The 24,924-nt window shown below is 38.0% G+C and overlaps 1 protein-coding gene across 2 annotated transcripts in view; it reads left to right on the top strand.

Moving 5' to 3' along the window:
- The window catches only part of lrfn1 (leucine rich repeat and fibronectin type III domain containing 1), a 134,845-nt gene that overhangs the window by 1,554 nt on the left and 108,367 nt on the right, over window positions 1–24,924 (top strand). The window lies entirely within an intron of this gene.

Genomic DNA, 24,924 nt, shown 5'->3' with positions numbered 1-24,924 from the left:
GCTGACAGAGCTCCTAACTGCAATGAAGACGGTTAAACAGTGACACAAGAGTTGAATTCCCACAGACAGAAGCGCGTGTGGAAATGGCCCGGGTGTGTCTGCATCAGCACCACTCAGAGACCAAGAGTTTTCATAAATTAGCAGCAGCTGCTGGAATTCTCCCATCAGGGTAAATTGCACTGATTGCTCAGAGAGTGGACCGTCTTACACTGGAGCCACAGAGCCTGAACCATCAGGAAACTTATAACTGCATTGTTAACTTGCAAGTTTAAAAAACATTCGGCCAGATGATGAATTTGTATAATGAGTAGAGGCCTTTTCAGGATGTGTGCACTGTATGTTATTCTACTCCTAACCTTTGTTTTGGCAAATCAGCTAATCAGGTTTAGAAATGATGAAGGGATACAGAAGTACTGATGCAGCATTCTAATGATCTCATGGGCACTGTGAGGGAATTCTGCCTATAATGGTTGCAGCTGGAATTTTCAGCCCCTCTCATCATTTTCCAGTTACTTTATAATCACTGACTTTTTAGACTCAATGGAGTGGCTATCCCAATTTTTGCTTCAGAGGTCAGCATTTGTCCCTGAAATATCTATTTATCACTCAGAGGACATCACTTACAGCTTGCAGGAAAAATGAGAACTCACGATGCCTGCATGGAGGTATAGAGGTTGTAAATCAGTTAGATTGAGGTGGGGTTAAATTGTCAATATCTTTCACTAAAGTCAAGTGAACATTCCTCGTATAGCCCCGCTTAATCCACACAATACCTTCTAAGACTTCCCCTGGGATACATGTAGACATTGGACAGCTGTGTGGCTACATTAGGGCAGGCAGTGAGTGTTACTGCAGCTTGCAGTGCTATTGGAAAACACTGACTGCCAGCTGTATCTATGGTATACACCCTCCTTTAGCATGTATGTTCCTACATGACAGAGCACCCACCTTTTTCACGGCTGTCAACTGCAGTAAAGTGAAAAAATAACAGTTGTCATAAAGGAATTATACCATAGTCTGACAGATGACTAAAGGCAATAAAATACTGTACTGTATTTGTCATGTAAGGCTTTTATTGTAAGAAGAGCACAAACAGCTGTCTTAAGGGCTTGACTCACTCTTATTGTTTAGTTTGAAGTAAAGATTTAACCCTGTGTTTTTTGGCAAAAAGCAAATTGAAATGATGTTTGGTTAAAACTGTGCATCATACAAGTTTTGACATAAGAGACTTGAGAAGTCTCCTTTATCAGAGGTTAATGAGGTTTCTTCTTTGGAGGGTTGATACCCTTGAGCTTCATAGGATTTGTGATTTGAATTAGCAGTGCATGAAGCAGGGTTCTTATGTATTTAAATGCCTTTTTTACTAGCTGTGTGCGTTGCAGTAAGTGGTGATGATCATGTCTTGTCAGTTTACTTGTCAGCGTGTTGCAGGATGTTACAGCAGAAGCTCAGAGCATTTGCTGTCATGTGTTTGCCTAATGAAATCAGACAGGATGGTCATTATCATTATCATGCATTATTGCCAACACTTCCATGTTCAGCAATGCTAATGCAGGCAGTAAACTGCTGCAGAACAAATTAATATCTCAGCAGGTAATGCCATAAAAAGAAAGTTACAGTGACATGTGTGCTGAGTTTTTTGTTTTTTTTTTATTACTATTTTGCTTTCTAGGTTGCTATATGCAGGCTGAGAGGTTAGATTAATGAGGTCTCTCTGCCTTGCCATTCTGTTGCATTGTGTTACAGCAGCTGCTCATGGTGCTGGTGTCATGTGTTAGCATTATGAAATCAGGACCAGTGGTGGGTTATCAGCCACTGCAGGAATGAGAGCAAACACAAGCTATTGATCTGTATTCAGGACTATAAAAGACTGTATAGGGCAGACATGTATTTGTTCTCTATACAAGGTATATTAAAATAGCCCTTTACAGTGAGTCATGTTCTCAGCTTGACATTTTCAAAATGCACACATTTGCTGAAAAGATTACTTTTTCCAAGATACTCTAAGCTATCAATCGAAGAGTTAAAATAGTGGCGCAAGTAGTGACTTTTGGCATGATTTTAGTCATTTCTTTCCACAGTTATGTACCGTATCATGGAGACATATGATATTGTGGGCTGATTCCAGCATTGACTAACACGTTTTTCGACAAAAAAAATAGCAGTATCGTTACATTTTATTTAAGGAAACAAAGAGCAAGAAAAGTTTTTGGGGATAATATTGTGTATAGAGAGTTAGAGAAAACTCCTCTACCCTCTTGATCATTTTTCTTGAAGTTTGGATTTTGCATGCAGAAAAGAACCAGTAAAGAAAAGTACCAATTAAGTTGTTATTGGTCAAAAGAATGAGATAGATGTTTCTCCCAAGGCAAGTCAAGTTATTTAGCACTCGAGATGCATGAAAAAGGTTCGAGAAATGGCATAATTACAACTAGCCACAAAGATCAAAGGAGTAGCCACCAAAGCACTGAAGCAATTAAACTAGAGCTGCTCTTGGATTTTATATTTGAGCGAGTAACAAAGTGACAAAAAAAGCAGTGGGGCTCTCAAAGGAGGAAACGCAGGTAAATAACATACAGGCCTTGAGATGCATAAAACACTTTTGAACTTTGCGGCATGATGGATTTCAACAGGGAGAAAATACAAGAGCAAAAAAACATATTAAACTTAATGCCCACTGCAGTAAGTTGTTAAACAGCTTTTGGTGCTTATTTTAGATGTATAATTTATTCCATAGACATTACTTCGTTTTTGCTCATCAGCACACGGTGTATTATGCTGCAGTGTGTTGAGGACACAAAACAGGTTTTTGTGCAGAAAGCTGATGTTCCTTCACTACAAGAAGGTCCTAACTCCTGGGTTTGTCTGCATGCAAGAAGCAAGATTTAAACACTACCTGTTTGAAGGTGAATGTGACTTTAGTAGCTTAGACGTTTGACCTGTCCAAAATGTACTCTGTGAATCTGCTGTTGCATGCTGGGATGTGTCCCCTGTGATTGTGAAAAGGACAAGCAGCACATATAGTCTCTTATTTGCTAAGTTAGTTTTTTTTTTTTTTACTTTAGTTGTGTGACTAAAAATACATCACAATCAAAAGTTAGTAGATTGAATTTGAAAAAAAAAAAGTCCTTTAAAAGCAGAGCAGGTGAAAACTGGCTAAAGCATTTCAAAAGCTCAATTTAAAGGTGCAAAAGTCAGAGTAGCAAGACTTTGTAGCTTTTGCACTTGGTCATTTTTGATATCTCTTAAGAGCATTTGTATTCTGACTTGGTAACCTTTGGAAGTCATGATTGCGGCAATTCTCGTTTTACCCTGAAGGCTTTTAGCCTCTCGCATCTGCGTAGTAAGTCTCAATAAGAAGAGCTGTCATTTATTGTCAAGGAGTGTGAATCTGTGTCTGCAGTGCACTTGTTAACATTGCCGATGTTTTTTTTCTGACAAATAACTGATGAAAAGGGTAGGTACAAGAGGCTCTGGTTGTTAAAGACTGACCTGCTTTGTGCTCTGTAACATGCAAAATGTAGTAACAAGGTGCAAGGGAGAAGATACTGTGGGTTGTGATATAGAGGGAAGCAGTGGATAGTCATTTTGAGGGCGGCTAACTGTCTAGCAGAGGCATACAGATTCATAAAAGAATTCATAAGGTGGTGAGAGAGCCAATTCCTTCAGGAATATTGTGGATGAATATGGTCAAGCTGATCCCAGTGGTATGCAGCAGTTATAATCCAAGCATAGCATATTCCACCTGTCTGGAGCAGCCAAATCCTTCAATTGGAAAAATGCTTATAACCTACTATGGAGCACATGGCATCTAAACTGCAGAGGCGCATCACTGCATAGTACCAGCCAGTTGCCCGTTCCTTCTGATGACTCAGAATATTATTGGTGACATCTATCTCCCTCAAGAAACAGTGCTGTGCAGTCGTCCTGCCACATGTGGCAGCCTTAAACTGTTGCACTCGACACTGCGTGTCAGAGCCTCTAAATGGTCATTTAGATGAAGAAATGTGATATCATTGTGCAAACCAGAAAAAAGCACTAGTGTAGAATAATAGCAAACCTCCAGCTTCTAGTATTTTGCTGTTTACCTGAAGGTGACATTGATTTAGATAATGCTTTCAGCAGCTGCATCTGGTCCTATTGATCAATATCTTCTACTAGAACAGCATTTCACTTTGGCTCTCTTGAGCAAGCCAATTAAGGGAGCTACATGCTCTCATACAGAATTTGAAATGTGCACAAACACTATCATCCCCACAGTGCCATTAAATAATGCATAAGGACAATATATTATTGTGCTGTGCCTACTAACACAGGTCTTGCTGGTCCTGTTAAGACTTTCTCCTCTGAACTCAGAAACACTGGCCAAAATTTAGTGCCTTTAATGCACTATTCAATCTTGACCGATGATGCATTAGGAAAAAGACGAATTACTCCTCCCGAATATGCCACTGTGATGAGAGATCATTCGCTGCTTACTTATTGATTTGTTTGTCAGAAAGTCGTATGGTGTGCTCTTCATCAGCCTGCACCAGCCTCACTGGAGATGTGTGGCTGTGCTGCCTATTAAAGGCTGGAACACTACAAAAGCATTAACTGTTCTGGTGAAGTGATCGGTTAAGAGCCAGTGCAACAAAACAAGGATTCTGTGAAAAATATCTTGTCACTGACCATATTTTCTTCTAGTTGTCTTTTCCAAGTTTCCTTGCATGCTGTTCCAGGACAGATGTGGGTGGTGAATAAGGTTCTCTTCATGCGCTTTGATAATGTGCAAAATAAGAAATAGCATAAATCTAGTTTCTTTCATTTCCCCCCCTTTTTAATACTTAAAGTGCTTTCTGAGTTTTGAGAGATTTACGGTCACACATCTTGATTTCATGCTTTAATAGCTGACAAACAACAGCAGAAAAATCCAGCTCACCTTGACTAAATCTCTTCTTAGTCTTGTTGTCTGCAAGCAGAAATTCACAGGACTATTGCTGCATCTAACTAGGAGAGATCATCAAACAAAAGCACTGCTTAAACGAGATGGAAACTATATTAGCTCAAAGAAACAGCAGCAGCAGCAGAACATCACGAATTTGGCCTGACTCCATGAAATAAGTTTTACTTTGCTGCACTCTTTGGTGAATGTGTTATTTGATATTTATTTAATATGCACACACGATCCACAAACTGATAATTTACCGCCTTGGGCTTTTTGTGTGAAACAAAAAATCAACGTAGCAGGTTTTTTTTCAAGGTGTGGTGCACTATATTTGTGTAAAACTGCAGCTTATTGCTGTTTAAATCTTTGAGATCCTTGAAAGCTTTATAACGCTGAAATACAGAGAGCATTCCCAGCAGAATAGATTGAATGTACAGCAAGGCAGAATTGCTGCCCAAATAATTATTGATCATTGGTTTCTGAGAGTTTCCTTATGTTGTTTGTAGGTTAAATATTTACAATACCTGCTTTTATGTCTGACTTTTTTTATTTATTTATGTGCCTTTAAAAACGAACTGTCAAGAATGTGCGAAAGAAAGACTTATCATAGTCTGCTTTCTAAAGTTTCTGCGCAGTGTGGTCGATTTATTTGGCCCTGCTTTTCTTCAAGTAAGCAGTATAACACTTTGATCATCACATTGTTGCACATACATGAGCAGAAGGACAGTTAAATAGTGTCTTGCTGACACCGAGTGTAATCTCTAGCCGAGGACATCTATTCCTCAAACCAACATTATGGGATCTTTCCATCCTTTCCAAATTATTCACTGAAGTTCACCTGTTAATTACAAGACGATTTGCTGCTGTACTGATTCCAACAGAGAGTTATTTTCAGCAACTTAATTTTGGTAATCCTCATGTGCTCCTTTCTTGTGACTGATTTTTCTATCTCTGGAAGATACCCAGCTTTTCCCATGAAACCAAATGACTGTTTAGTGGGCCATTTAAAGCCTGCAGAGCATTAAATCTTCACGTGTCACATGCATTCATGTGTTGCATGTACTAGATGATTGATCCTGCTGTGTGTAGCACAGAATAGCATATTGTAATTTACATGGTATAGCGCTAGGGTTTTTTTGTTGTTGGGTGAATCAGCACCAATTCTGTCTTTCTGTGGTTACAGCTATCTGCTATTTGTCAGGAGCAGATGTTAGGCATGCCTTACAAGGTAAAACTAAAGCAGTACTCAAGCAAGTTATATATGTAGGCTAAAGAATAAAAACATAAACTTGTGACTGAGAATTGACGCATATACAACATACAATACAATATACATAAAACGCACATTGTCCATTATTTTATGCAAAAAAAATATCAGTTGACCCTAACTCTGTTTAATAATAGAAGATGACATGTTTTGTTCTCTTTGTATCAAACTGTGACTTTAAATCCCACTAGTGCCACAATTGAACATTTTACAAACAGTGTGCAAAACAGTTTTTTTCTGAAAAGCCTTTTTTCCCCGGTTGTTTTCGAAGATATTTCTGAAGCGGTTCCACCATCATTCACAATTAATTTTTGTTTTATGCAGCTGAGAACAGATCCTCTACCTCCTTTTTCTTTGATCATTTCATTTTCAGAAAAGGGCTCAACACTGCACTCAAAAATCAAACATTTTCTAGTAGGCATTCAGATTCTTGTGAGTTTACCTCATTCTGTCACATTCCCGAGTATAATTTGGGAGTTCTTTGACCATTTATTGGTCCTAGTATTTTACTTTGAATTTAAACCATATGATGATTGTATAAAGCTTTAGTAATTCCTCCAAATGCCCCAAAATGTTTATAAATGTTTGTGCCTGTTGTCTAGATACTCTTCCATTTATCCTTGGCGTCTCTGCCACTCTAGTGTATTAACCTGCTTTTGTTTATTTGTACATATTGACATGACTAACTTTGGATAGTGATTCTTGAGACTATAAACACAACAGTAGTAAGTTTTACTCATCCCATAGTAATCTTTCGGAAAACCAAAACTTGCATCTGTGGAAAAGTTAAAAAAATAAATAAAAAGAAAAATAACAAAGAGTATTTCTGTCAAAACCTTTTCAAGGACATTTCTATCCTTTAGTAGGGCACTAAGAGTACCTCAAAGAATTTTATTTCTTTTGGAACAAAGCCTCATCTTAAGTGGCTCAAGTGTACGCTTCCTTTGCATAGTTACCGCTAAACAAAGTGCAGCTCAGCCAAATATAGTATAGAACAGCCTATAACAGCACAATCTTTGTGTTTAAGGTTTGTGGAAGGACAACTTATTATAGGTGTCAGGGGTTAAAGTGGAATTTATGCCAGGATGCTCTTTGGCGTAAGACCAAAAAGCAGCAGTGACAGGCAAAATATTTGCACATAAAAAGGCCTCCCGTTGAACCAAAGAGTATCTATGCTTTAAAGAATAATCCTCTGAATGTGACTGTAAGAATAGTGGAGTCCAGTCATTAAAAAAACACAAACATCTAAAGGAAATTCATTTAAATTCAGTCTTATTTTAAATACACTCAGACATTAATGATGTTATTTATTGGAAATGATCAAACTGACTAATTTTAATTGCTTTCACATTCTGCAATTTTGACCTGAATTGGAGACTGACATGAAGCTCAACCTAATATATTGCTAGCTTATTTCAAATAGGCCAACGACGTGTTTGAAAAATAGTAAAAATCAACATTTATGTTGTTCCGGAAGAATATGTGACCTTTTGATATTGAGTTATGAAACAAAAAGAGGTATATGTCCCTGCCCTATTTCTCTCGCTGCCTTGTCGTCCATTTATCAATATGTTATTTGGAGGAATAAGATCTGAAAGATTCGATCACCCTGTCCTACTGGCAATAACCAATACCACTGTCATTGGGGCCAAATAGGGGAAGGATAAATGTGCACCCCATTAAGGTAGTGTTGACTGCCCTCCATAATGCATGCTGTATGGACCAAATACAAAAAAACCCACAACAACAGTGCTGTCTCACTAATGCCAGTGAGAGAGAAACCCACACATACACTGAGGAATATTTTCCTACTTTCATGTAGAGAAAGAAGGTAGGCCATATCAGCAGGAGAACCTTGTTCACATGCAATGACTTATTTAGCTGTAATTAAATCGTAATTAGTGGCCATATGTGGAGGGATATCAGCTGAAAAGCTAACAAGTCATAACAGTTGCTGTGTTGTTGTTTTTTAAAACTTGTTTTCCTCTGGCCTGTAGTTGTAGGAACTTCTCCCTTTGTTTTTAAATGTGTGTAAAATGGCTCACCTGCTTCTCCCCATTCCTCACTGTTCACACACAGAGTGCAGTCTTTCACTGACAAAGACAGACGCCCATTGAAAAAAAAAGGGGTTAGGAGAGGAGATAAAGTAGTGCACGTGCACATTCATTTCAAAGGTTGCAGTGTTGCACGAATTAGTGCGCGTGTGCAAGTTCCCACACATGAGTGTTGGTTAAATGTGGAAATACTGACATGAGACCAGAGTGAGGCTGATTACATTTATGAATGTAAAAATAACAACAATATTCACTATATTAACAATAATGGCCAAACAAGGGGCGATAAGAGCAATCTCTCTCACTATTTTTGATCCTTGAAATCATCAAGCCTAGCTACAACACCCAGCTCAAATAACCTCTGGATATAATAACTTTTATTATTAACCTTTGCTCACCTTATTTTTATCTCTTTTTTTTTTTCATTAAAGCTCTTAACAGTAAATCTAGTGTGTTTTGGGGGCAAACTGTTATCAGAACAGTTGACAACAAAACTTAACTAATAGTAAAGAGCCAGTCAAAGGAAACATTAACAGACAAGACTCAAAATATAGTCTTTTTGGCCAAAATTGTGGCATGCTTGTGGCACTTCTTCCCATCTACCTGCTACCGGGGGAAACACTTCAGGAACACTTGGGTTGTTTCATGCGTCAGGGACAAACAACATCGATTTGATGGCTTAGTTGGAGGTGTTGTTGGTCTACCCCGTTCATTGAGTGGCAAGCAGCGGGGGGTGTTTGCACATGTGCAGTATTGTTGTTGGGATTGTTACTAAGATGGAGACTGCATTGTTTGACAGAAAAAAATAGATGTATTGTAATTTTGTCCAAAGATGTTGTGGTTATAAAAACATGATCAGGATTAATGACTTTAATTAAAATTTCCAGAGTCCACAAAGTGTTTTTAGGAAAGCCCCAGTTGACTTACTGTTTCTTTTAACTATAAAGTGTGAATGTCTGTTGTGGCCTATATAACTTAAAATTTGTTCAAGGTAATGAGTTGAATCTAGCAAATCTAGCACATTGCTTGGACACTTGTAGTCACCTCAGTGCTGGGATGATCAGGCTCTGCCACTTGTCTTTATCTGACCTGATGATGTTGTAATAAATATGAGTGATGTACTCAGACAAAGGCTTTTCTTTCACTAAATATGTGCAGGGACTGATTTTTATTAATGGCAATATTGCACGCAAATCCTGCTTTCTTAAAATATTAATATATTTCTGGAGTCATGATAAATCATAGCACTACCAGTGGACTAGTAGTGTGTTTTTTTTTTTTTTATGTTTTTTTTTATGCTTACATAAGATGTATCAGCTGAAGGATGGGTCATTTGCGTGCCATTTTCTCAATTCAGTGTTTTGTGATGCAGGGAATCATTTGTAAGGGCCTGCACTCAGGGCAGGTGGGTGACATTGACTTACATGAGATGTGAAGTGGAAAAACAAAAGCTACACCAACTCAAACTTCACTGTTGGGCGAAAAACAGCAGTTGAATCACAGTCTCAACCCTCAGCCTGTCTGTCTGTCAAGATGCATTGAGACATGCCAACCGAACTCGTGTCAGAGAAAACAGTGCCCGGTAGAAGGTCAGCTGTATATCATGTTCATATGAGCGGCACTGAGACGTGAAACACGATGAAAGCTTTATGGTTTGATAACGACATCAATATACTATGTAGCAAAAATACCAAACAAACCAGCCCAGTAATGGAAAGTGATAATGTTCAAGAGTGATTATCTTCCATCTGGCAGTAGCTGTGTGCTTTAGGTCTTTCGGAGCCATCCGTGCATGCAGTTATTGATGATGCCCTTAGACGGGCTTCACCAAGATCAGTTGATTAGATTGGTTTGACAAACTACTTTATCCGTTGTGGGACTTGATAGATGATGACTGGATGTAGTCTTTGTTAGCTAGGTGTCTATTGACTAAAAGGACTCCATTTATGGTGGCCAAGATCAGTGCTGTAGGACATTTATAAAGTGTGTCAGCCTTCTTCTGGATTTTTGAATGGATGAATGGTTAAAGACTGCAGTCCTATCATCCATATTTGAACTGTACTGTAAAGACTTGACCTCAGGTTCACCATTCTGCATGAATGCACGCTTCAGAGTTTCCGAACACTTTTTACTGCAGAGTGAGTGGTTTTGCTTAGGAGACCTCAGTGGTAGTGAAAACTTTATTCAATAACTTATGTTGTCATTTCTTTACTCTGATCTGAACACTATGTCGATTTGTCTCACAGTTTGTTTGTACAATCTTCTAAGGATGCAGGGCTTTTGTGTGGTCAAAAAAGATGCAGCATCGAAATCATCCTTTTCTTCTGCTGATAGGTTTATATGATATTTATTGTCTTGCAAGACAATAATGTCTTTTCGAGCTGGACAGCAAAAACAAACAAAAAGAAAAACACCCAACACGAAAGACGAAATAAAGAAAAGAAAATCTAACTTTTCAGCTTCCAGGAGTCTACAGTGATGAGACTTTTCTCCAAGGTACTTGGCTTAACATGATATGATATACTGTAAAGACAAACAGTCCTTTCAAATGTTTGCAGAAAAATTGCAAATAACTGTTTAGCCTTTTACATATGAGTGGAGTATTTGCATGCTTCTTATCTTGCATTGTTCAGCAAAACTTGAGGCCTTTTGTCCCTCCCCTATATTGAAAGCAATTGCTGATTGATCAGTCAGTGACTGAGGGCTGCTTTGTTCTTATAAAATGTGCATGGAAAAATCACACTCAGGCTCTAGTCAGCTTGTTTTTCCAGTTGATCAACTTTGTCAATCATTTTGGGTCTAAATGAAGTTACTAACACAAAAGAAATTAACCAGATCTTTCTAATAAGAAGTTGCTTATGTGGTGCTGAAAATTATTTTACTGATTATTGAAAAACTCTTCTTCTTTTATATCAAGAAGTTATACAAATATCTATTGTTAATGGCAAATAGGTTTGAAATCTTTGTTCTTATGCCAAACCAAGGAACGGCTCAGTTCCTTTTTCAGTATAGTCTTAATTATCATAGCTGCAACTTCGGAAAGTAGACACTGAGACATCTGTCTCTCTAGTTTTAATAGCTTTGGAAAGATCATGAATCGCAAGAAAAAGATTGTCCTACAGAGGTAATATCACATGAATTTAAGGATTATGTTGCTGTTGGTGTATCTATTTTTTAATCATCCTTTTTAATTTAACCTTTATTTAACCAGGAAGATCACAATGAGATTAAAAACCTCTTTTTCAAGGGAGACCTGGCCAAGATAGGCAGCAGCAAGTATCTCACATTTGCAACAATTACACAATTAAAAACAGGCAACAACATCACACACAAAAAAAGAAAATAATAAAATTTGATTTGGGAATATTTAGTGGTTAAGCTAAAAAAAAAAAAAGTCAATATCAGCAACAACTGTCGTCTCGGTTTGGCCTCTGTAACCTTCCCTTGCTCAGGTAAAGCTTCTGTATATGACACAAATCCAGTGCAGTGGTGAAATGCTGCATGTTAATATGATGGAAGGAGAAAGCTAAAATGCCCATTCCTTTGTTTCATACTTTGTTTATTTTGCTGGATGATTGGGTGCTGCTTTGTGCTTAGTGCGTGTCTCAGAGGAAATAAAGCTCCATTTCAGGATGAAAAAGAGATAACGTCTAAGAAATCCTCAAACTGAAAGAGCTCATGGCATTCGCTCAGTAATAGCAGATGGATACCCCTTTGATCCATGGTTAGGCAGGAAAAGTCGATTGAGTGACTGTGATAAGACGTTCAGCAGTTAAGCACTTCTATTGTATCTTGACTTGACTGTATTTAGAGTACACGGGCATTTTTCTAACACTCTTGTTTAAATAGGGGATCAAAATGGAATTACAACGTAAAGTACATATATACTCATTGTCCAGTTTTTATTTGAAGTTTCTCTACTCTTCTTTTTCTCTTTAGAAATATCTCAAATTATTGTGTTATAGAGTCAGCAAGGTGCTGAAGAAGCACTTCTCAAAGAACACACTGAAATTGAGGAGTCTGAGATAATGTGAGCTTTGTGACAGGAGTGCCATCCTGCTAAAAGTACCGATTAGAAAATGTTTCCCCTTAAATGTCCTAATCTGTGAGGTACCATTTTCTTAGCAGTACGAAATAGGAAAACTGTTGCCTTTAATATTTCTGGTATTAGGAGAAGAGCAGATAGTGTGAGAACTTATCATTACTCTGGTTTTATATAATTTAGCTCTGTTCCTGTTTAATGTGGGGCTTTGGTAGCAATCTTTAGTTTGCACTAAGAGGCCCAAAGTGTGCCAACAAGGTAGATATTAGATTAAGCTAAATTCCAACTTTACTATCTGAATACTGAATCACATTTGTTTAGTTTTTTGTCCACTGTCCAATTTTGTTTTGCTTATACTCAGCATAATCTCAGTGTTAAGCTGACAGTTATGGTACCCAGTGTAGTTTTCTGCAGCTGAAGACTGGTTATTTGAGTTACTGTTGGTTTTCTATCTCCAAACAGCCTAGCCATTCTTTTATGTCCTGTGCCATCAACACTGCATTTTTTTTCCCTTTTTTACACCGTTCCCACAACACCTTGTGATGGCTGTGTGTGAAAATCCCATCTGAGCAGCAGTTTTCGAAATAGGAAAAACCAGTTACTGCACAGTCAAAGTCACTTACAGCTTTTTTTTCACCGCTATTCTAATGCTGGTTTGAGTTTTAGCAGATACTCTTGAGCTTAATTGTGTAAAAACATGAATCGCATGTATCACATTACCGAGAAGATTTGAGAGGACCGTGTCTTCATCTGAAATGCGGAGTACGTTAAAACCTTTAACGGTCAGGTTCAATCATGAAATTACAGAATTCCTCATGAATATCTTTATTGCTGTGAAAGACTTTGAATTTTGACATGTCAGTAATTTTGAGATTAGACAGCCGAACAAGTGAGATGCTTGGCAGCTGGCTGTCACTTGTGCAGCTCTGTTGGAACTGACTTCATTATATTAGACGGTGAAATCTGCTGTGTATTGTACAGCCTTCAGTGGCTTTCCATGTAATCGTAACAAATAAGCACCAGATCGTTCAGTTTGAAATCATACATTAAAGAAATCGTAGAGGTTATAATGCTGATGTCCACAGAATTCACTTATAGTGTGACCTGATAAAGATATTTTTTAGTCTGCTTGAAAAACTACAAAACTCCTATTGGAATATTGTGAGAAGCCAGAGCTTTGAGCAGATTTCTTTCCTGAAACTCCCCAATCACTTGAGCTTGTTGACAATGCCATTTGCTTTTTCACTTGTGTTGCATTGTGGCTCACCTTCTCCGTTTCCCTTCCTTTGTAAGCTTGTTGATAAGACACGTTGGTCTTATTTGTTGTGTTGCCATGGCTGCAAACATCTCTCAAACCTATTAGGTATTCGTGGCATCCTGGTGGCTCAGCTGGATAAAGTGTGTGTCATGTAATCATCATATAGTGTGCTGGAGTGCAGCAAAATCACTACGATACATATATCTTTTATACTTTTCTTTCTGTCCATTCTTTTCCACTATATTTTAAACATAAAATGTTGCAAGTGGAAGTTGACCATATATGGAAAAAAGGCTTATTGTAGCAAACGCTGTAAGGCCTTTCAAAGAAGGTAATGCGTTGGCAAACCGTGACACTTTAAATCAGCCATCCTTTTCAATTAAATATGCAATAAAGAGACTTGAAGGTATAAAAAAAGTCTTCTCAAAACAGATGCACCCTTGTGTTTGACTTGAGGGGTACTGTTTCTCTCAGCATGGTTCTCGTCTAATCGGATGCCTAACATATGGCTGATGAGCCTACAGCACATTCTGATCCAAGCACACTTAATAGGTTCCAAATGATTTGGCTCTAGGTAAAATACCTTGTGTGGTAGCGAGGCCTATTACGCTGTAGATCACTTGATACAAACAGAGTTCTACTGTGGCACTGACGGTCCCTCCCACAGCCTCGCACTATAATGTTTCTGCTTAGTCAGTGAACACTTGCATCATCCTTACTGTTCATTTAGGTAACTTGATATTTTTAAAATTCAAGAACTGTGAATAGATTAATGAATTGGTTAATGTTAAACTAAGACTGAGCAGTACTGGAAATTCAGCAGTTGAGTGGGACAGCTTCAACAGCTAGGCAAAATTTTAGGCTCCAGAACTTAAGTGCAGATGCCCTGAAAAAAAAACCATCCAAGTGTAGTCACTGCACTATGTCTGTGCGGATTTGTGTATTGGTCTTATTATCAATACATTTTATTAGAGTACAGTGCATTTAATAGCCTGTCTGCCATTTTCTTCCTGCATTCATTTTATAAGCAGCACCACCATGGGGCATTAAGTAGTGGCTCTTTTAAATCAAACTGGTGTCAGAAAGTCTGCATGTTTTAATAAAAATATAATTATTTTCAATATTTGGTGCCAGTGTATTAATGATGTGTATCAAGAGGAAACCATATGATCAATTGCCGCGTGGATATACCGTCCCGCCCGTACTTGACAGGTAGGTTGTTCCAAGCATCTTCGACAGATTGTGACAGTTGTCTGGATTAAATCTGTCTCAGTTCCGTCTCCATGCTGTCAATATCAGGGCTCCACGAGACCCATGCCATCTGCTGCGGGACCCCTTGTTCGTCTTGTTACTGAATATGACTCCGGGTCTATATCTGGGGTTGCTACCGTGCTGCAGTATGAATTGGAGCCTGATCAGATGGTGTTGTGTGATGGATATGAATCTAAATAGCCAAAGTGTCTGAAATATCTCTGTAATGTAATGTGATTTTGTTGATGTAAAATCTGCCGCATGTTGATGTTGTTACTGACAGAAGGCAGGTGTGTGCAAGAACCTGTAAACTAAACCAAAGGAACGCAAGTCTCGTAATATTCAGGCCTAATTCAAAGCTGCAAAAACGAAGGAAATGATGGAGAGCTTTCAAAATCATGTTTGAAATAATTTTTTTCGGTTTTGAGTCCTACATAATTTAGCTCAGCTCAGACATTATTACCATCATTTGCCTTCAGAAAACTGAATCGTCTTACACAATGTTGGACACATGAACAATAACCGTATGACTGTCCCCGCCACAAACACATGACCCTACGCTGTGTCACTGCATCATTCCATGTTTGCACTGATCACCACCTGCACTCATGTATATATCTTTCTACGCAGCACTTTTAATTCTTATTCTTATGTATATATCTCATGTATATCTCATGCACATATCTTTCTACATAGCACTTTTAATTCTTATTCCTACTTTCATTTTTTTTCATGTCTATTTAATCGCAATTATGACAGTATGTTTGCACTGAAGCACCGCAGCAATTTCCTAATGTTGTAAACCTGCACAACATTTGGCAATAAACCCCTTTCTGATTCTGATTCTGATTCTGACAATGCATATAATGAATGCACTGTTCTCATGCACAGCAAAGAAAGGTGATTTTTTTTTTTTTGTCACTCTTTGGTTTTTTGCATAGTATTTGCATCTAATTTGGCTGGCATCACCATAATTTTTAAACATATTATGTATATTCATACAAAGTGGTATCTTACTTATACCTAATTTACACCCCATGCACTGCGGCTTTCACCACTTTCCTACTGCCCCCGACGTTAGAATACGAGTACAGATGAAGTTCATTATGATTCCAATAGAAAGGTCTACCTGACTGTTATTCAAATCCATGATTATCTTCCCTGTATGATTTTGTCTTTGTTAGTAACTCTGTCAGTTGTGTTGCATTAGATTACTGTAGAATTTTACACAGACAATTATGTTTACTTTGCGCAACAGTGAACCTCAAAGGTGCTCCAATAGTCTTTCATAAATTAGGTTTTAGGTAATATGCTAATAACCAAAATGAAATTATAAAGTTGTCAGTATGGCAGGTGATGAAGTGGCTCAGCGAGCATTTTTCATACATGGGAAAATCAATGCAGATGTACCAGGAAAAAGAAGCTCGAGCAGGCTTTAGAATATAAATGCAATGAGGTATCTTTGCTGATGGTATGCTGTTACAGACCCATTTGTTATTTTGAAGCTTAGATGCAAGTGTATTTCAGCTGACGAGGAGAATTTCGATCAACTATTTATTTTATTATAAACACAGCACATGCGAAACTTTGAGAAAAAAATCCAGTAACATGTTTTGCTCGTTATAGTGTATTACTGTTTTATCTAACATATTTACAGTCTTCACAAACTCGTAATAACTCCAAAATGATTTGCACAGCGAACCCATTTTCTGGTTTGAGTGAGCAACATAACTGAGCAGCACAATCAAAGAAGGTTTTGACTTTGAAGTAACTAAATTTAAATGACAAAAGCACACGGGGAAGCCATATTAAGATGAATAACAATTAACAGTGTGAGTCAGCTCTTTGCAGACAGAAGCCAGCTCTGAATTAGAAGACATACAAGAAATAACTGAAGGATGAAGATATAGTTACAAGACAGTTTAAGCACACAAAATATTGTGATTGACAAAAGCCCTATGTGAGACAACCTGTAGACTAATAAGCATATTGACACTTTTGTCGGGAGCAATCCACATACAATACGTTCCTGCAGTTTTTTTTGCTTTTCTTTACTAGGTAATTACACAGCTTCCATGTGTTGCACTGCCCAATTGCCAAATTTATGGTGCTAGGTTCTCATCCCTGGCTGCGTTCCATGAGACGGAGGTTGTCTCTGAATAATTAGCTCAATTTGAGCTTACTCGTTAAGGAGCTTAGGAGTGCTATGAGCTAAAGTATAAGCCGGCTTAGCGAGGTAAGTCTTGTACACTAACTATTGACCATATGTTCTTGTGGTACACGGATACATTTTCAGACTCTTCAATAGGTGGTTTGCTGTGGCCTGATCACCCATTGGATTGAGGTGCTTTCTGAAATTTAAAATTCCACAGACATACCAGGTACCAATCAAAAGGGCTGAACTGTCACCCACTACTCCTGGAAGTATTCCAACTTCCACATCCTATAAGAGCCTGAAATAATTTTGGTCCTGTAGGAGTAGTGGTTGGGATTAACACTGTATCAGCCTGCCATGCTCACTGGCAGACATCACTACATGAAACTACTACATGAAACCTGTTTTTGATTGTACTGCTTATGAGAACGTAATAATCTAGTGACCCTGTATCAGCTTGTCTAAGCTGTGATGGCAATGTCAGTAGGATAAGAAATGTATAATAGTCTTATAGTCCCTGTTGCCTTTTAAAGAGTTCAGATTTTCCAAGCCATTACCTTTGAGAGATGAGCTCCAGTAAAGAGTGAAATATCCTGTTTGAGTGGTGTGTTCCACACCAACATTGGCTCACTCAGAGGGGGACCTTGTTTTTGTCAGTAAATCAACATGGCCTGCGAGTCTTGTGGCTTGCGCACAAGGGAGAATCATTGGCAGGTCCCATCCTTCAGGTTGGAGGACTGTTTCCAATGGTTACCAGGAGTATCACAGACCTGCGAGGTGCTGCAGCAGAGGCCTAGTTACTGTCCATGAAAACCACCTTGTGCAATAGCTACATTTTGAATTTCTAATGTTATTACAGATCTAATTTGTCCGCAACTACCTATTAAACGGATCAAGAATAGCAAACTTTCTATTTCCAGGAGATGTAGAATTAAGACTTTACCACCATTAGGGCAAATGGTGCATGTCACTATAGTGTACTTCGTAAAGCAAGTGCCAATAAATGGACTCTCTTGTAATTCAGGCAAAGACTTCTTCATCCACCATTTCCCCTTGATATGTTTTTTTTAGGATTGCAATAAAACTCCATCTGTTCTTCCATTTTCAAAGTAGTTCATACAGTGCAACAAAAAAGAAACTCGAGCCTTCGTATAATGACGGCTGAAAAAGAATTGAAGGAAAAATAAAGAGGTGCGCTTCAGACACCTCACAGAAGCAGCCAGTGTAGCAGAGAAAGAGAAGTGTATCCCTGGGTCATTTCATAAAGACTGAACTCAAAGAAAGAACTGGACCACTCATATTCATTTAAAACCCTGGGTTTATTAAATTGCTAAAATTTTAATGCACAGTGTGCCTTCATCAGCACTAAACTGTTAGTTAACAAGACTACTTTGGTGTCTTCTTTGGCCCAGATATGGTATCTCTTTGCTAAATTTTAATAGAGCGGTTCAGTTTTGTTTGATAATGAATGTTTAACTTGCTTGCTTTCTGTTTAAACTTTTGAAGAGATGTGAAAGGGGCCTCTCGCAAATACAGTTGGTTAATGTATTTGTTTTACACATAGTGTTAAATAGCAATGTTCTGCAGGCTTGACTTCTCTTGCATTGCACTCCGGCTAAAATAAAATGTTCTTTGAGTGCAGTCTTACCCTCCAATGAAGATGCATCGAAAGGTGGAATGACGCAGATGTTACTGGCTTGGTATGCAAATTTTTTTTCTGCACGTATCTGAATTAAGAGCTGAGTGTTGTAATAGTAGTCTAGCAACACATGCATATCACATCATCTCAAGGGGAGCTTTTGACTGAATTTGAATAGTAATTTGACTGGTCTTTAATTTTTTAATTTATTTATTTACATTTTATTAAAATAGGATGAGAGTAAGGTAAGGAGTCCTTTGAGCTGAGCTTTGATGCTCTGAAAATCTACCGTGGCGTTAATCCACTGTATTCCTTCTGAAAATATCCCTGCGTAAATACAGTACGATTTTTCATTTATTTTATTTTTCTAAGGGTGCCCATATTTTTATGAATAGATTTCACAGATGCATATTCTTAGGAACAGTTTCAGAAAAACGTGCTGTAGATATTTGTGATGCAGGCTCTGACTACATGTTCAAATTTCTCTGATTTCCCATATTCTCTTGCTACAGAAGCACAAGAAAAGATCAGTTTTGAATGTGGAGAATTTAACTCTTATTTGTCCCAGTTAATTTAAACACACTCTATTCGAGATGTGGAGATGGAAAGAGGCACATTTTCAAACCCGGTGTTGCAGTTCACTGCTCTACAGATCTGCCCAGCCATTGGCATATAGTCACACTGTATCCATTATTAATCACACGGTTCTCAAGGACGACATCTGTGCAAATTAGTATGCAGAGAGCGTGAAGATCACTTACCAGCAGTGACTTCAAAATTAAGTATTAAAAACTGAATTCTGGCCTTTCTTTTTCTATGCCGAGGTCATATCTTTCTATTGCATGAATTGGCCTTGGGGATTTTTCTCAAAAATTTCAGGCTGTACCAAGTTTGCAGTGAAATACTCTGTGAATGACAGATAAAGATAATACTGTGACATTAATATTTTTACCTTCATCCTCTTGAAGGGCCCAGGAAAAATCCCTCACTGAACGCTTTCATTGCAATAGACGAGCAGCTGTATTATGATCCTTGCTAACAGGTTTTATTTAAAAAATTTACACTGATATTACAAAGGGTAGCTGTGTTAATGGGAGCATATGAGTGGGTAAATGCTGATGTTACTAGGCGGATTTAAAAAAAAAAAATCAAATCTGGCAACCTTAAAAAATTTAGAATGGCTGTGAATAAAAGAAGCAGCCTGACCTGCATTGCAGAAAGTGTTAGGTCCTTTAATCTTGGATAGACACAAAGTACTTAAAGTGCTTTGAACAATAAACTGAATTTTTAATTTTGTAAAATTTATCTTGACAATCGGGCAAACTCCATTTACTCCTGCTAGCTTGTTAAATATTGTAACAAATGAAGAAATTCATCTCACTCAACACTTAGTACATGTACACATCGGGCTGTGCGATATGACCAAAATCTCATATCCCGATATAAGACATTTATCGTCTTGACAACGATATTAATCAGAAAAATGTAACATTTTCTATGAATCCTGTGAATCTCGGGCAACTCAGCTTGTGTGAAGTGTTTCCAGCTGGGCGCCCTTTAGCTGGAGTCCAGTCTTTTAACCGATGCATGAAACTATGCATTTTTAGACATAAGTTGTAATTGCCGCCGTTTTCTTTCACAGTTTGAGTCTAAGGTTTATTTTTTAGCACCTGACGGCTCTTTTTTGCTCCCATCTGTAAACTCTCTGCATACTCTTTCACGTGATTCAGTTTATTTTGAAAAGTCTCAACAGGATCTTGAGCTTTATTGTGAAAGGTTTACGTGGAAAACAAACAAACGGACAGCGGAGCCACGTGATGGTTTTACCATCGTTGTTGCTAATGACAACACGTAAAAACAGTGGCTTGTCCGTCAGTAGTGTGGTGTATATATAAGAAAGAGAGAACTTTAAGAAATTAATATAGCCACTACAGTGACCATCAAAACCATGAAAAAATATTGCTGTAAACGGTTTATTTTGCAACACCACGAAACAAACGATAGCGTAATAGGAAACGATAGACGTTTTTATATCGTCATCCGATATATATCACTATATCGAACAGCCCTATGTACACATTACATTGCCATTTCACAAAAAAGCACAATCAATAAAAATTTGATGTGAAAATATTACACCAGTAACCTAACAGTTTGGCTTAGTTGAATATTTTTAGATCTTTATAAATGCTATTACAGAGAGCTACTGACTCTGAAACACTGTCACTGTGTTATATGTAGAGATATGCACAGGTTTTTGTGTATAAATGTGTATAAAATTATAGTTTTGACTTTTTGACTGGTCTGTATTTGTTTATACTGTGTAGTTTAACTTTAAAGTAGCGTCTTGGAAGTTTGTGGGAGTTCGGCAATATGTGAATTTTATAACTGGACCCTGAAAGTCCAAAGGAGGTGGTCTTGCAGACAGCAGTGCAAGAGAGCTTACACTTCTCTTGCCTAATTTTAAGCAAATACAGGTATAAAAGAGCTTGGCATGCTGGGAAAGAGAATATAAAAGTATCTATTTGATTTTAAATCTATGATAAATGTGAAGCCAAAGACCTAAACAAAACTGTCAGATCATTGACACCTCTGCTCAAATGAACACATGCAGAGGATAACATACCCTAGTAAATTGAATTCGGTTCGGTTTTCTTTATATAATGCCAGTTTACAACAACAGTCACCTCAGGGTATTGAAATTTAAAGACCTTACAATATTAGAAAGAGAAGCTCAACAAGCTGAGAATCCCCATGACTAAGTACTCGGTGATTGTAGGGAGGAAGAACTCTCTTTTAGCAGCAAGAGACTTTTGGCAAATGAAACAGAAAGACATCATCAGTCATGAGGACAACACACAAACCCTAGGAGAGAGAAGACAAACGTTAATGACGTGCTGTAATGGCATAAACATGTAGAGAAATGCTCAGTGCATCGTTAGAAGTCCTGCTGCATAACTAAGGGATACTTCAAGGTCACCTGATCCAGCCCTAAATGTAAACTTCATTAGAAATTAAAATTTTAAGCCTAATCTTAGAAGTAGGCAGGATGCCTGTGTCCTGAATCCAAACTGGGAACTGGTTCTAAAAGAGAGGGTCCTGATAGCGGAGTACTCTACCTCCCATTCTACTTTTTGGAACCAAAAATAAGCCAGCAGTCTAAGAGCAAAATGCTCTTTCAGGATTAAATGACACCATAAGGTCTTTAAGATATGATGGAGACTGATCATTCAGGACTTTCTATGTGAGAAGAATGATTTTAAATTCAAATCTGGTAACCAACTAAGGGAAGCAAATATTGGAGAAAACATCATCTGTCTTTCTAGTTCCTGTTTGTGCTCTTGATTCTTGTTTTAGATCAATAAGCAGTACATATATGCATTTTTTGGTCTTTTTTTTATTACATTTTTAGCACAAAACAATCGACAAGCCTTAAAGATGTTACATGTTATACGACAAGCGAGTAATTCCTAAGAACTTTGGCAACATTAAAAATAGACTGTACAACCCAATCTAGGTGATATAATTAAAATCTGTGGAGCAGCTGCTCAATAGATATCAAGTTAAGACTGTTTGCCTTATACTGTAGCTATTTATGATAGTTCTTTGTTGTGTTCTAAGTTGTTTAACACATAAAATCCCTTTTCCTGGTTGCAGTCCATAATAAACTGGCAAAGATCCTTGTGGATCTGTGGTGTCTGTTGATTCTTGGACCAGCTAATATGAGAAGGGTGGCTGCGCATAAACCCATACTCACTCATATTCAGATAAGAAGATTCTATCACAGTAAAAAAAAAAAAATACAAACCAAAAAACCCATCACTTTATAGAGGTCAAAGTGTCTCAGATTAAGTTTCAGCGAATATTCTTTATCTAAATACACAGTACTATTGTAGCAAGTTATTAAATTATCTTCTGGATGACTCAAGTATAACTCTGGGTCCTCTTTCATGTGGTGAACTATGGTTAAAAGGCAAGGCCCTGTCTGCGCACACATAGTGGTTGACATTCAGCTAATGAATCGCCATGCTGTAATATATTCATCCCCCTGCTGTTTCTGAGAACAGGTTGGATTTGGTTGCAGAAGGATTCATCATTTTCAGTGTATCAGCGGGTGAACAACATGAGCGAGAAGGGGCTGCTCACGCCATTGTTCAGAGGCAACAGGCTTACAACTTTTACATCAACAGCAGCGTGGCATACAATAGAAGTGAATTCTCATTTTCACTCTCTCAGTGAAAATGAGAATCGACTTCTTCAAGAGGAAGGAAGGGATTTCATAAGTTCAAGTAGGTGAAAGTAATAGTCTGAAGTTCACTTTCCAGTGAAACTTCACCGTCCTCAAAACCTTTGTGGCACTAAAAGTTACTGACTGGACCTACGCAAGAACGAGACCATCTAATGGTGAAAGTATCTGCCCAGGATTGCTTCACCAAATTGTTTCTGCGCCCTTAGAGATGAGACGGGACTCTAGCAGCACTGTAACCATGTCACCTGTAAATGCAGTGCGCTCTGCCGACCAATCTACCCTTGAAAATGGGAGATCTCCATATTTGGCATTGATGCAGTTTTGGAAGAGAAAAGTCTAAAATATAGCACATTACACGTCATTAGTCTAAAATTCGAATACACACTCTGTGGTAACTCGAGGAAGCTGCCATCTGTCACCTAACAGTGTGTAAGCGTGTTTCGAAGACTCACAAGAAAAAATGCGCAATGCAAAAAGAGAAGTCCTCAGTGCCAACTCACTTAGGATCACAGTCAGCTACTGACTGAGATGTCTTTGAACTTGCGATTCAAATTGATTTCCTTTAAGTAGCTTTAATTGGTTGGGGCTGCAACCCTATTACCACCACCCCAATCTCTCCATGACTTTTTTCCCAACGTGCTCATTAAATTTGAATGTGAGTTGGGTGTGTTTCAATCCGAAAGGAATCATCACAGCATCTCTCCATCACTCTGATGTGACACATTTCCCTCCATTTTACTCCCCAGTGAGGTTTGATCGTGTCCTCATTTTTCCCCCCCTCTCATTCATTCATGTAGCCACAAACACAATCGCCTAATATGCACGATGTGCCACCAGCACCAAATTTGCCATGCTCCTCCTCCACTGATTTTGGAGATAACGTAATTTGTGGTACAGGCAACGCGATCCCAAGAGGTGGATAGTTTCTTCTGTGCCTCTGGTGCAAGGCGCTTAACCTGGCCAGTTAATCACCCATGCTAATGATGTCTGCTGCGAGTCCATATGCTTTGCACGAGCAGCCAACAATGAACAGCTTTCATCTAAACCACAGATTAATGTGTACTGTATAATCGCTGTATGTGTCTTGTCAGATCAGGTGGCTTACTGTTAGTTAATGAGCTTTACCTTTTGACTAGGAAGAACAAAAAAAATGTCTTTGGTTGTTAAATTGATTGTTTTAAACCCTGATTTTACAAGTCAATCGAGAAAGATTTATTAATTTGATTAGAATACTTTTATTGTATTATGTTTTTTAAATGATTTTTTGGGCTGATTTGCATAACTAGAATTGGATGGATGGATGGTGTGATTTCTTCAGTCACCAATTATGATTTCATTGCCTTGATAGTGACAGAATGGATTCAGATAGGAGTGTGAAATAATGACGCGATGACTCATGTAGTGACCAAATTTCACATTTGGTTGGATACTGAATAAATATCCCTTTTTTATGTGCACCTCTCAGATTTGTCTGCAAGCGAGCTGAGTAGCCAAGTTTGGCACACAACTGCCTCGTATGCCCATGTTTGTATCCATATCCGATATTATCATCACTTAGCAATCGACTATAATGGCTTATTTCTAGCAGTGTTTTTTATGATAGTATCATTTAAAATTCACAGCAATAACATCTAATTTATATCTGCAAAATTTATATTATGCACAATATATTTTGATGTTGTCATGTTGCCCGGCAACCACCTACCAATGGGCTACAGTGACCGTTTTTAGCTTTCATGCACTTCCTGCACCTTATGAAAGTATCCTATCATTTTAATTTAATAGCAATTATATTTTGTTTATATCAACAAAAGCTGAATTATACATGCCTAGCAACCAATTAGCAATGGGCTGAAATTACCCATATTTAACATATGACCGGCCTATGTTTACTTTTCTCAATGTGATTAAGTATATCAGCTTTCGAACAGCATAAACAGGCCAAAAATAAAAATACTGTAGCAGCTGCATATACTAGCGGATGTGAAAAGTGGAATTTGCATTGCAGATAATTATTGATTCCAGGTAATAAAAATCTGACCTCATTCAAAGCTGAGGGAATCCTTTTTTAGTTTTAATTGG

Source organism: Mchenga conophoros, linkage group LG14, assembly GCF_057382185.1.
Source record: "Mchenga conophoros isolate Kocher_MC1m ecotype Shallow Benthic linkage group LG14, M_conophoros_male_GT1.1, whole genome shotgun sequence".
NCBI classification, from domain to species: domain Eukaryota; kingdom Metazoa; phylum Chordata; class Actinopteri; order Cichliformes; family Cichlidae; genus Mchenga; species Mchenga conophoros.
This window is presented reverse-complemented; position numbering and strand designations above follow the sequence as displayed.